This window comes from Lithobates pipiens, unplaced genomic scaffold (assembly GCF_037356315.1).
Source record: "Lithobates pipiens isolate NorthernLeopardFrog02 unplaced genomic scaffold, aLitPip1_a1.2 Scaffold_16, whole genome shotgun sequence".
In the NCBI taxonomy this organism is placed as follows: domain Eukaryota; kingdom Metazoa; phylum Chordata; class Amphibia; order Anura; family Ranidae; genus Lithobates; species Lithobates pipiens.
Genome location: NW_027507748.1, coordinates 127,697,041 through 127,709,757, shown reverse-complemented (window position 1 = coordinate 127,709,757; position 12,717 = coordinate 127,697,041). Strand labels below are relative to the sequence as shown.

General features: G+C 43.2%; 1 pseudogene across 1 annotated transcript in view; it reads right to left on the bottom strand.

Moving 5' to 3' along the window:
• LOC143984112 (myeloperoxidase-like) overlaps positions 1-12,717 on the bottom strand; it is a 96,435-nt pseudogene that overhangs the window by 62,163 nt on the left and 21,555 nt on the right. The window contains exons 4-6 of the transcript XR_013274712.1: positions 12,564-12,684; positions 7,570-7,699; positions 2,235-2,441 (exon numbers count right to left, since the gene is read on the bottom strand). The product of XR_013274712.1 is annotated as a myeloperoxidase-like (transcript). The remainder of the gene's footprint in view (positions 1-2,234; positions 2,442-7,569; positions 7,700-12,563; positions 12,685-12,717) is intronic.

Sequence of the window (12,717 nt, the reverse complement as noted above, 5' to 3'; positions counted from 1 at the left end):
ATTTTAGCTGTGGGCAACTAAAGCCCTCCTGTCTTAATTTCCGGGATTTCCATGCAGCTGGCTACCCAGCATGCACCTCCCGATCTCATGCATGCTCAGTAATGCCTCTGCGCAGCTCTCTTTCTTTCCTACGAGATTTCGGCAGTAGGCGATTCGCAAAGGGCTCCTGGGATACATGAGATACATGGGATCCCAGGAACCCTTGTGAATTGTCTAGTGATGTAATCGCCTAGGCGGGGACTGCCGGAAGTGCAGGATAAAGAAGGAAATAAAAGGCATTTCAATTTAGAAAATAAAAAAAAATTCCATTGGAAAAAGGATGAGCTAAGGGGATACCATCAAGAGAAAGTGCATAAAATAGGTGGAACCCCGCTGTAAGCACTTACAGTATAATCTCTATAACTGATCCAGTTGTGGCAAGAGAGCTGTAACTTAGAAGTTCAAAGGGTATTAGTACTCAGGGCTTTTTGCATTTCACTCCCATTTCACTCCCAGTCCAGTTATGCCGCGTACACATGACCAGACTTTTCGAGGGACTAAGTCCGACAGACTTTTGACGGAGTTCTGACGGAGTTCTGACAGAGTTCTGATGGACTTTCCGAATGAATGGACTTGGCCACACACAATCACACCAAAGTCCGACGGATTTGAACGTGATGACGTACGACTGGACTAGAATAAGGAAGTTCATAGCCAGTAGTCTGGCACACCTAGTGTAAGTGTTAGTGTGAACACCACCAATAAAAGGCACATGTTATAGTAAAACACAAAAAATGGTCTTTACTGGGAAATTTCTTAAATTGAATCAAACAAAAGCAATATGGTTATACAGTAGACAAATGTATCTCAAACAAGTCAACTCTGTAGTAATGACTGAAAGCAGGAGCAATAGAATTTAATAGTACTATATGGCTGCTCTTAAGGGACTCCTCAAGGTGAGTAACACCGAGAGCAGAGGCAAAACACTTTAACGATTGGTCACTACTCTATTTGGGCTTTATGAGTCCAGGCAGGAGGAGAGCATAGGAATGACCCTCTCTTATGGCAGACTTCTCCCTTCTGTCTCCTGACACCACAGGCCCACAAACTATAAACACTGCACCTAGTTAAGTGGTCAATAGTTTAATTCCCAAGTTAGACTACCCCGCTAAAACACTACACATACTCAGCCCTGGGTGTGTGTGTGTGCTCATATAGCATCAATAACTTCTGTCAATTGAAAGAAGAAGGCTTTGAATTTTCAGCTAGCCACTTTAGTTGGCGCACTTAGAAATCCTTTTTAGTAGGAGTGATGCAAAGTGTACTGTATACACTTTTATTGTTTGGCAGAGTGCAGCACAGTGTTCTTTTAGTGTAGGTAACCACAGGCAATGTTGTCTGCATGCAGTGTCTCTATATCTCTATAAAATGTGCAAGTGCCCACTCACCGATCCGGTGATCAAGGCCCAAGCAAAGTGTCCTGGATCAGGCACGTTCTTCAGGTAGCCCGACTAGATACCTCACAACTGGAACGCTTCACACCATCTGTGCAGTTGCACCTGGAGAATGCACCTGGAATCCCCCCTTTCAGGCAGGATGTCCCCAACCGGCCGTGGATCTGTGGGAGGAATGGCACACTGACCCAGGAGGCAGCACCTCTCCCCTGGGTCCAGTCTTCTCCCTCCACTCGTGGCATCTGTCCCAGCCTCTGTGTCTTTTCTTCTTGTTCCTCCACTGCCTGCTGGTGTATGTAGTCCTGTCCCCATTTTGTAATGGGGACTACATGTCATCTACAAGATGCACCGTTACGGCACTCCTTAATTTTCATTGGTTCCCTCCCCCTGCCAATAGGTAAGCAGGGGAGGGAACAGAATGGGCAGCTGGTCTCCCTGCAAGCGCTGCTTGTACACACTGCAGAGCGAGGAAGAGAGGTAGAGGAAGGGGGAGTATTCCTTGCAGAAGCTGACAGGCTGTGTCTCCCTGAGCGTGTGTCAGTCCCAGTGGTGGCCGGCAGGAAGTGCGGGGCCGCTGGGAACCCACTACATAAAGAACCCCAAGAGAAAGGAAAAGGCTCATGAGAAGTTCAGGATGCAGAAGTATGAGAAAATGAGAGTGGAGAAGGGAAGGTTATATTCAGAGTGGTAGTAGATTTTAGGATATTATGTGATCTTTGATGCCTAAATAAATGTAAGTATTTATCAATAAATATCTTAGAAAACCTCATTCCAGTCCCAATTTTTCACCATTATCCTTACCTTTAGAGGAAAACAGGGATGTGCCTTAACACAGCTGGTTTCGCAGTCCACGCCTTCATAGAATGCCGTTCTTGCTGGTGTATCAGGAGAGAAGGTCATGTCGTGATCAATGAACTGTCCAAATTGCATGAACATTTGTGATCTGTCTGCATCCCCTATCGGTAGACTCTTATTGTAATAGACAATCTTATTTGATACTTCACGTGCCTGGGGAAAGTATGGGTAGAGTTTTGAGACTGAGGAAACAAATATAGCAACAGTAGTAGCAAAGACAGCAAACAAGACCTAGAGCTCATGTGATGTGCCTTGCCGAACCCCCATCCCCCAATTAATAATTATTCCCCTTTCCCATTTATTGCATATGCAGTATATATACATTTATAAATTTATGTAGACTGCATGTATTTATATTAACTAGAAAATGTGTTACTGTTCAAAGGTTTGTTTTAGTGTCATGTGACTCTGCATGTAAGGTGTTTTTAAAGGATAATTATATCCGACAACAAAAATGCAATTACTTGCAGCTTACAGTCATTAGATGCAATCTTTGTGCTTTGTTTTTTGTTTTTAAAGCTAAGAACATTTTCAGCGAACGCAGAAATCTCCTGCCAGAAATGCAGTGTGCCTTTGACTCACTTTGTGTAAGCTGTAGCAAGAAATACCTTCCTTCTTCACTATCTTCTGTAAACTACCAATAGCTCTGTTCCCAATGTAATGGAAAGGAAGAGGACATGTGTGCAGTTCTTATCTTACTTTTTGGTTTGTGTTTTAGAGAAACTTTAAAGTAGAATTGTGGGCAATTATTGTAGCGCTACCCCCAGAGGAGCAGCGGAATTGTTTTGTGATTTCTCTGCACACTTGGAAATGACACACTCCATTCAATCAGTACTTACTGACAGACCTTGAGGTATTTCAAAAATTTCTTTGGCCAAGCATAGCTTAACCAGTTCCCGACCGGCGCACGCCGATGTACGTCGGCAGAATGGCACGGGCAGGCATATTGGCGTACAGGTACGTCCAATCTTTAATGCCGCCCTGCCATCGCTGGTCGGGGCCCCCGTGAGTCCGGTCGCGATCGCCGTGGGCATACCCGTGATCGTCTCATGGGGGGCTGAATGGAGAGATGCCGTTGTAAACAGCATCTCCCCGTTCTGCCTAGCAACAAGTGACGCTGATCTCTGCTCCATGTGATTGGAGCAGAGATCAGTGTTCACTAAATAAAATCCCAGCCCCCAACAGTTAGTAACACACTCCTAGGGACACTTAACCCCTACACTGCCACCCACTGGTTAACCCCTTTATTGCCAGTGACATTTACACAGGAATCACTGCATTTGTATAGCAGTGATTGCTGTACAAATGACAATGGTCCCAAAAATGTGTCCAAAATATCTGATGTGTCCGCCATAATGTCGCAGTCACAATAAAAAACGCTGATCGCCGCCATTACTAGTAAAAAAAATTATTAATAAAAATGCCATAAAACTATCTCCTATTTTGTAAACGCTATAACTTTTGCGCAAACCAATCAATAATCGCTTATTGTGATTTTTTTTTTTTTTACCAAAAATATGTAGAAGAATACATATAGGTCTTAACTGAGGGAAAAAAATGTTTTTTTTTTATATAATTTTGGGGGATATTTATTATAACAAAAAGTAAAAAATAATGCGTTTTTTTTTTCAAAATTGTCGCTCTATTTTTGTTTATAGCGCAAAAAATAAAAACCGCAGGGGTGATCAAATACCACCAAAAGAAATCTCTATTTGTGGGTTAAAAAGGACATCAATTTTGTTTGGGAGCCACGTCGCATGGACGCACAATTGTCAGTTAAAACAACGCAGTGCCGAATCGCAAAAAGTGGTCTGGTCTTTGGCCAGCAAAATGGTTCGAGCGGTAATGGTTAAAGTGATACTAAAGGTTTGTTTTTTTATTTGTTTAAAATAACAAACATGTCATACTTGCCTTCACTGTGCAGCTCATTTTGCACACAGTGGCCCCAAACATCCTCTTCTGGAGTCACCCGGTGGCTCTCATGGCTCCTCCCTGCATCAAATAACCCCCTAGGAGAAGCACTCTCCCAAGGGGGGTTAAATTGCAGGCGCGCTCCCAAGTCCATCATTTGTGTCCATAGACATGAATGCTAGACTCGGCCCCACCCCCAGGACCAGCGTCATTGGATTTGATTGACAGCAGCGGGAGCCAATGGCTGCACTGCTATCAATCCATCCATCCAATCGGGACCCGAGACACTGGCTTTTGCTGGTGTGCTTGTCCCAGGATGAGGTAGAGAGGGTACAGGTAGGTAAAACGCGGGGCTCGGGGGGGGGGGGGGGCTGCAGCATTACAGGAGGTTTTCACCTCAATGCATAGAATGCATTGAGGTGAAAAACCTTGAAGGTTTACAACCACTTTAACCTCTTCCCGCCCGCCCTATAGCCGAATGACGGCTATAAAGCAGGCGATTTCGTCCGGGAGGCCGTCCCTGGACGCCCTGTTGTTTACCTCCGCAATGCGCGCCGCCGCGGGCGCGCATTGGGGAAGTTCTGTGTTTGCTGTGTCCCCCGGAGACAGGCAAACACAGATCACTTACAGTGCGATCGGTGTGTCCAATGGAGATGATCTCATATGTAAACATATGAGATCATCTCTCAGCACCGCTCTCCCTCCTCACACAGACAGCGTGTGAGAGGGGAGAGATGAACGGCTGCAGCGGCCGTAAGTGTAAAAAAAAAAAGTTAAAAAAGTGCCATCCGCCCCAGTGCCATCCTCCCCCAGTGCCATTCTCCCCCAGTGCCATTCTCCCCCGAACCATCCTGCCCCAGTGCCATCCACCCCAGTGCCATCCACCCCAGTGCTATCTGTCCCCAGTGCCACCTGTTAGTGCTATCTGTCCCCAGAGCCACCTGTTGTCAGTGCCATTTGTCCCCAGTGCCATCTGTCATCAGTGCCACGTATAAGTGCCATCTGTCATCAGTGCCATGTGTCATCAGTGCCACATAGTGCCATCTGTCATCAGTGCCACATATTAGTGCCATCTGTCATCAGTGCCACATATTAGTGCCATCTGTCATCAGTGCCACGTATCAGTGCCATTTGTCATCAGTTCCACCTGCCAGTGTCACATGCCATCTGTTGTCAGTGTCACGTGTCATCAATGCCACTTATCGGTGCCATCTGTCATCAGTGTCACGCGTCATCGGTGCCACATATTAGTGGCATCTGTCATCGGTGGCACATATCAGTGCCACGTATTAGTGCCATCTGTCATCAGTGCCACGTATTAGTGCCACGTGTCTTCAGTGCCACTTATTAGTGCCACGTATTAGTGCCACGTGTCATCAGTGCCACGTATAAGTGCCATCTGTCATCAGTGCCACATATTAGTGCCATCTGTCATCAGTGCCACGTATAAGTGTCATCATTGCCACGTATCAGTGCCATATGTCATCAGTGTCACGTGTCATTGTCCTGGTGCTCCAGGGCCTTCAAAAGTGTAATAGGTAGTCAACAAGTTAGATGTATAATTTATGCTCCTAGAACACGTGATGACGCTCCCTGCATGTTGGGCCTCTCTATGTGGCCAGGCTGCAAAAAAGTCCCACACATGTGGTATTGTAATACTCAAGAGGAGTAGCAGAATTTTTTTGGGGGTGTCATTTGTGGTATACACATGCCATGTGAGAGAAATAACCTATTACAATGACAATTTTGTGGAAAAAAATAAAAAAAATGAAAAATCTTAATTTTGCAAAGAATTGTGGGAAAAAAATGACAACATGAAAAAGCTCACCATGCCTCTTACTAAATACCTTGGAATGTCTACTTTCCAAAAAGGGGTCATTTGGGGGGTATTTGTACTTTCCTGACTTGTTCGGGTCACAAGAAGCGAGATAGACCACCAGTACACGAGATGTGATCAATTTTGTGCGATTCACACCACAGCTTGTAGACTCTCTAACTTTCACAAAGACCAAATAATATCCACTAATTTGGGTTATTTTTACCAAAGATATGTAGCAGTATAAATTGTGGCCAAATTTTATGAAGAAAAATTAATAATTTGCATAATTCTGTCACAGAAACAAAGAAATTTTCATTTATAGCACAAAAAATATAATCCCCAGAGGTGATCAAATACCACCAAAAGAAAGCTCTATTTGTGGGAAAAAAAGGACACAAATTTCATTTGGGTACAGTGTTGCATGACTGAGTAATTGTCAATCAAAGTGTGAGAGCACCGAAAGCTGAAAATTGGTCTGGGCAGGAAGGGTGTTGGTCTGGGCAGGAAGGAACAGCCCAGATCCTCCTTCTCGGTTCCCTCTTTGGTGCTCTTAGCCCCTCCCTCTTGTTTAGTGATCCCACAGGAAGCAGCTTGCTATGGGGGCACCTGAGCCGAGCGGCAGCTCTGTGTGCCCATTCAGCCATGGAGCCACAGTTCAGCCCTGTACCCTCTCTCTTCTCATTGGCTAACTGACTTTGATTGACAGCAGCGGGAGCCGGGAGCCAATGGCACTGCTGCTGTGTCTCAGCCAATCAGGAGGGACTAGAGGCACTTGTGAACATCGCTGGATCAAGAGGGGGGTCAGGTAAGTATTAGGGGGACTGAGAGGGGACTGCTGGACACAGAAGGCTTTTTATCTTATTGCATAGAATGCATTAAAGTGTAAGTTCAACTTTACAGAAAAACAGAAAGTCTGTGAGGTGAACTTACACTGGACCTCTCTTTTTTTAAAGTGGTGTCAGAATAACAATGGTTAATCAGGTTAACAATGTGTCAGAGCAGGTGATCGTGGGACTTCAGGTCAGCGGGAACGGGAGGGATGGGGAGGGGATCCAGTGTAAGTTCACCTTACAGATTTTTCTGTAAAGGTGAACTTACCCCTTAAGATAAAAGAACTTCTCTCTTTACAACCGCTTTAAAAGAAGAGAGGTTTAACAAATGTACTTAAACAAACAATCAATAAGACAACCCTCGTCCACATCTACGACCACGTCTTAGAGAACGGTGGTCTAAAGTAGTTAATGCATGTCCCCATCTTTGCCTCTTTCACTGCATTCTCACTGGGCTACTAGAACATGTATTAACAGCTTCCTTGTTACTTGTGGGTGATGCAGTGATCTCAGCAGGATCCTTCTTTTTCTAAGGTATTACCCGTGTTTCCATATATGTGCATCTTTTTTATGTACTTGTACACAGTATTCATGAAAGATATGCCGGCTTCACTAATGACAACATTTATATGCGGCATGTCATAGCAAAACTTAAATGACTATTTACACATAAACACATAGAATTTTTTATTTTATTTTTGCCTTGGAAAGCTAATATTACCTTGGGTAGAGGGAATCCATTGATATTATGATTTTCTGTCCATCCTTTGGGAAGAGAGAAACCATCGTCGTACTCTGGTGGAAGGAGACGCATGAAAGCTGTGTTTGAAGCACCAAGCATTGGGTTCCTCCTGCAAAATGTGCATAAGAACCAAATCAGCTTTTGAAAAAAACAATGGGCACTTTGATAATAAAGACAGCAAATGTAAACTCACAATTTAGACTGTACATCAAGTTTCTTGCACAATGACTTACACTGACTCCACTCATACAGGACCTATATTTTCTGAACTGTGTATTAAACTCATATACCGCGTACACACGATCAGAATTCTCGTCCGAAAAAGCTCTGATGGTTTTCCTGACCGAATTCCGCTCAAGCTGTCTTGCCTACACACGGTCTCACCAAATTCCAATCGTTTATAAAGCGGTGACATACAACACGTACAATGGGACTAGAAAAAGGAAGTTCAATAGCCAGTAACCAATAGCTTTTGTCTCGTAGTTGAATCTGAGCGTGCGTGATTTTTGGCGTGTCGGAATTGCATACACACGATCGGAATTTCCAATAGAAAGTTTTTCCGTCAGGAAAATTGAGAACATGCTATAAATTTTTGTCTGGCGGAAATTCGGACAGCTAAATTCCAATGGAACATACCCACGGTCACATTTTCCGATGAAAAGCTCTCATCTGTCTTTTTCTGTCCGGAATTCCGATCATGTGTACGCGGCATTAGCCATTATCAGATAACAGAAACTATAACTTTTCTTAAATTCTATCGCTAACTGTAACGGAGCACCTCACCAATTTTGATTTGGCCATTCTAGTTAATCATCTTTTCATTATATACACAAACACATCCAAAACAAGCTATATATATATATATATATATATATATATACACACAGACACACAAATGTTCAATGTGAGCTTGTTGTCGGAAAGTCCAACTGTGTGTATGCTCCATCGAACATTTGCTGTTGGAATTTCCGCCCACAAATGTTTGAGAGCAGGTTCTCAAATTTTCCGCCAACAAAACTTGTTGTTGGAAAGTCTGATCGTGTGTACACAAGTCCATAACACAAAAATTTACGCATGCTCTGAATCAAACAGAAGGCTATTGAACTTCCTTTTTCTCAGCTCGACGTACTTCTTGTACGTCACCGCGTTCCCACGTTCGGAATTTTGGGCCAACATTTGTGTCACAGTGTGTATGCAAGACTAGTTTGAGACATCCTACGGACAAAAATCTACAGTTTTGTTGGCGGAAAGTCCGATTGTGTTAACTAGCCTTTAGTCTGTAGGGTTCAATATTGAGTTGGCCCACCCTTTGCAGCTATAACAGCTTCAACACTTCTGGGAAGGCTGTCCACAAGGTTTAGGAGTGTGTTTATGGGAACGTTTCACCATTCTTCCAGAAGCCAATTTGTGAGGTCAGGCACTCATGTGGACGATAAGGCTTGGCTCGCAGTCTCCACTCTAATTCATCTCAAAGGTGTTCTATCGGGTTGAGGCCCGTCTTTTTTCTCCACCCCAAACTCGCTTATTCATATCTTTATGGACCTTGCTTTGAGTACTAGTCCAAATCATTTAGTGGAAGGGGGGTTTATGGTTTGGGGTTGTTCTTCAGGGGTTGGGCTTGGCCCCTTAGTTCCACTGAAGGGAACTCTTAAGGTGGCAGCATACCAAGACATTTTGGACGATTTCATGCTCCCAACTTTGTGGGAACAGTTTGGGGATGGCCCCTTCCTGTTCCACCATGACTGTGCACCAGTGTACAAACGATTTATAATTTCAATGATTTGACATAAAATAATTACAATAATCACCGCTGTATGTCTCCCTGGAGTTTTACTTTAGTATGACTGAAAACAAATATTTTTTTTTTCTTAGTTTTGAATATTGTAAGATAAAGTTTACTGTAATAATCAAGTTTGAGCCCTTGCTATCCAGTGGTCCTTACTGTGCATTGAAGCGAATCCATGCTGCAGTTGATATCCGGGCCTCCTTTCCTGTATATTAAATCCCTCAACCCCTCACCAGTCGTATCGCACTTTTTTGCCACCTGCACTGACCCTAAAGCAGAACTTTACATATCTACTTTATTTAACAGAATTGGATGTTTTTTTTTGGGGGGGGGATATATTTTTGGGGGACCTCTCCTTATACTTCCTCTTTTCTGCTCAAGCTAGAATGACATTTGCCTGGGATACCCATATCCTAGTTCCTGGTGTACTCTATGACACATGCACTGCATCATCAGAGGGTCAGAGGGGCTAGCTTTGCAATCATGTTTTTTTTTTTTGCAGTCACAACCCCCCCCGATTATGCACAAAACACTTGCTCATCAACCCATTAGAGACAGATGGCCCCCTAGTGACATTAGAAGAATATGGTGGTGTGGGACCAGGTGTGCTGTGGTGAAAAGGACCCCTAAAGAACACCACTTGATCACCATGCTTCTGACTATGATTTTATTTAACAACCTGGCTATTAGACAAGTGCAATTTGTTTTGTTCCGAATGAATTTTTCACCGAAATTAGACAAATTCATTCATTCGGAAATATTCTAATTAATGAAAACCTGTTTAATGAAATTTTACCAAATTTGAAGATTTGGAAATTCGTAAATAGTAAAATTGAAAATTCAAAAATGTGGAATTCAAAAAATCCGAAAATTCTAATATTTCAAAATCCAAAAATCTGAAAACTGGAAATTCGATAATTAGAAAATTAGGAAATTATAAAATTTGAAAATCAGAAAATCCAAAAATAAGAATGAAAATCCGAAAATTCAAATATTTGAAAATCCAAAAACTGTAAATTCGATAATTCGAAAATTAGGAAATTTGAAAATTAGAAAAACCGAAAATCCGAAAATCTGAAATAACTAATAACTATTACTAACTATTAAATAATAGGTATTGGAATTTCCAAGTTATGAATTATCCAAAATAACCAATGCAGCATCTAAACGAATGGAACATAACAAATTAATAATAATAAATAATAAAACCTTTTTTTAATATTTTTATTCATTATTATTACTTCATTACATAACATTTGTTTAGATGCGGCATTCGTTATTTTGAATAATTCTTAATCTCTGATAAATTCATATTTGTTAGGTTCACAAACAGCCAAATTTGAAAGGAAATTCCAATATCTATAATTTAATAGTTAGTTATTATTAGTTAGTTATTATTTAGAATTTTCAGATTTTCTTTCTTATTTTCAAATTTTTGAGTTTACAAATTTATTCAAAAGTACTAATTTCGGTCATAACAAATGACCCAAAAAACAACCCCCCGCCAAAAAAAGAATGAAATAAGGGAGGGGGGAAAATAGGGGTGAAGGAGGTAAGGTCTTCTTTAGGCCGGGTTCACACTGCTGCGGGGGGAGATCCGGATGTGATTCGCACCGCAAATCACATCCGATCTCCGTAGCGATGCGAGTTCAGCCATACAGATAGTATGGCTGAATTCGCATCGCTCCCGCAGCAAACTCGCACGGGACCCTTTTTTTGGTCCGCAACAGAATCGGATCGCATGGGGGTTCACACCATGCGATCCGATTCCTGTGCGGGTCGGCAGATCGCACTGCGATATGCGGACGGATCTGGGGGTGTCATTAACATATCATTGACACTCCCAGCCGTCCGCATAGGGCAGTGTGAACTGCCGGCGGGAGTCATGCGATGCGGGAAAACGCCGCGGATTCGCGGCGTTCCCGCATCGCAGCGGTGTGAACCCGGCCTTAAGGTAGTTTTGGGCTTTAAATGCAGTTGACGTTTCCCCTGATTTCCTGATCCTATTTATAAAAGGGGCAAATACAGCAATAAAACCCCTAAGAGAGATTTTAAGTAGAAAAAACATGTGTAGCGGTGGGCTCCTGAAGAGCACCCTCTATGTTTTTCAAAGTTAAAACTTACCCAGACTAAAGTTTGGTTTGGGCCTATTTGTCTAAATTGGACTTTTGTGTTAGTCTGACTGGGCTGTGAAATGTTCAGTCTGACCACAAGGGGGCGCTGTCTCTGGTGGCAGGCGTGTAACTATGGTCTAGTCAGGTTTAGTTACTCTCTTTCGGAGCCAGGTCAGTGGGAATGGCCCTCCTGCTGTGCCTTCTGGGAGAGGGTGTTTAAGACACGGCTGTCATGTGGTTCGGGGGTTCTAATCCCGTATGAAGTGTTGAGTACTTGGTCCTGGTCCTCCTGACCAGCCCACAGGAAGGCTATGGCCTGGGGTGCGGATCCACCCAACTTGAATGCCTCGGGGCTAGCTAGCTCATGGCAGGGAAACTAAAGGAGGATTCTGAGGTAGTTGGGTGCCGTCTACGGTTTCTTGAGCCTGGAAGGGCTGAAGTAACCGAGAGAATTCGGTCTTGTGGATATCACCAAGCTGGTTGAAAGATCCAGGTATCCTACAAGTGTTCTACAGCTTAATTTCCTATGTGTTCTGCAACAACGTCGGTGATACAGACTTTGTTCCTGAGTAAGCACCTTGTTGGCTGCTAGGCCTTGTGAGAGAGGGACTGTCCAACCTGAGTGTTCATCCAGCTGCGAATGGCTATTCTCTGGATGCAATCAAAGTAAGCAAGTTCCTTAACGTTTTTGACTTTGACATTGAGAGTACCTGAACTTTCCTTTCCAACCCTCTGATCCCAAGTTAAAGACGGTTCAATGGTTGAAGATTGCAAATAAAATCCATTCAACTGGATCTATTGTCAGTCTCAAGTTGCTGGGTCATCTACCACGGGACATCACCCAAGCGTGCCATAAGAAGAAGCGGAAGGTAACAGTAAGCTCAAAAATAATCAGCAGCTCCTTCGGGGGTTAGTGCTACACATGTTTTTAGTGCTGCCTTTGTCACTGTCACAAAGAGTTCCATTCATTTCCTTTTCTGTCTTTTTTCTTTTTTTTGAGATGATGCTTTTGTAAAACAGGTTGACTGGGAACATCCTGGGAGTGAGTGCTGCAAATAACGAGGGGTTCTCACCTATTATTACACTCCCCATTGATAGTGCGGTAGGGAGATTCAGAGCAAACCTTAGGCAGGAACTGGTATGCACATCCCGTCAGTTTATTAAGAATTTCCTTCTGCTGGGCAGTCAGCACATCTAGACAATAATGGAAACACATTAATTGGCATC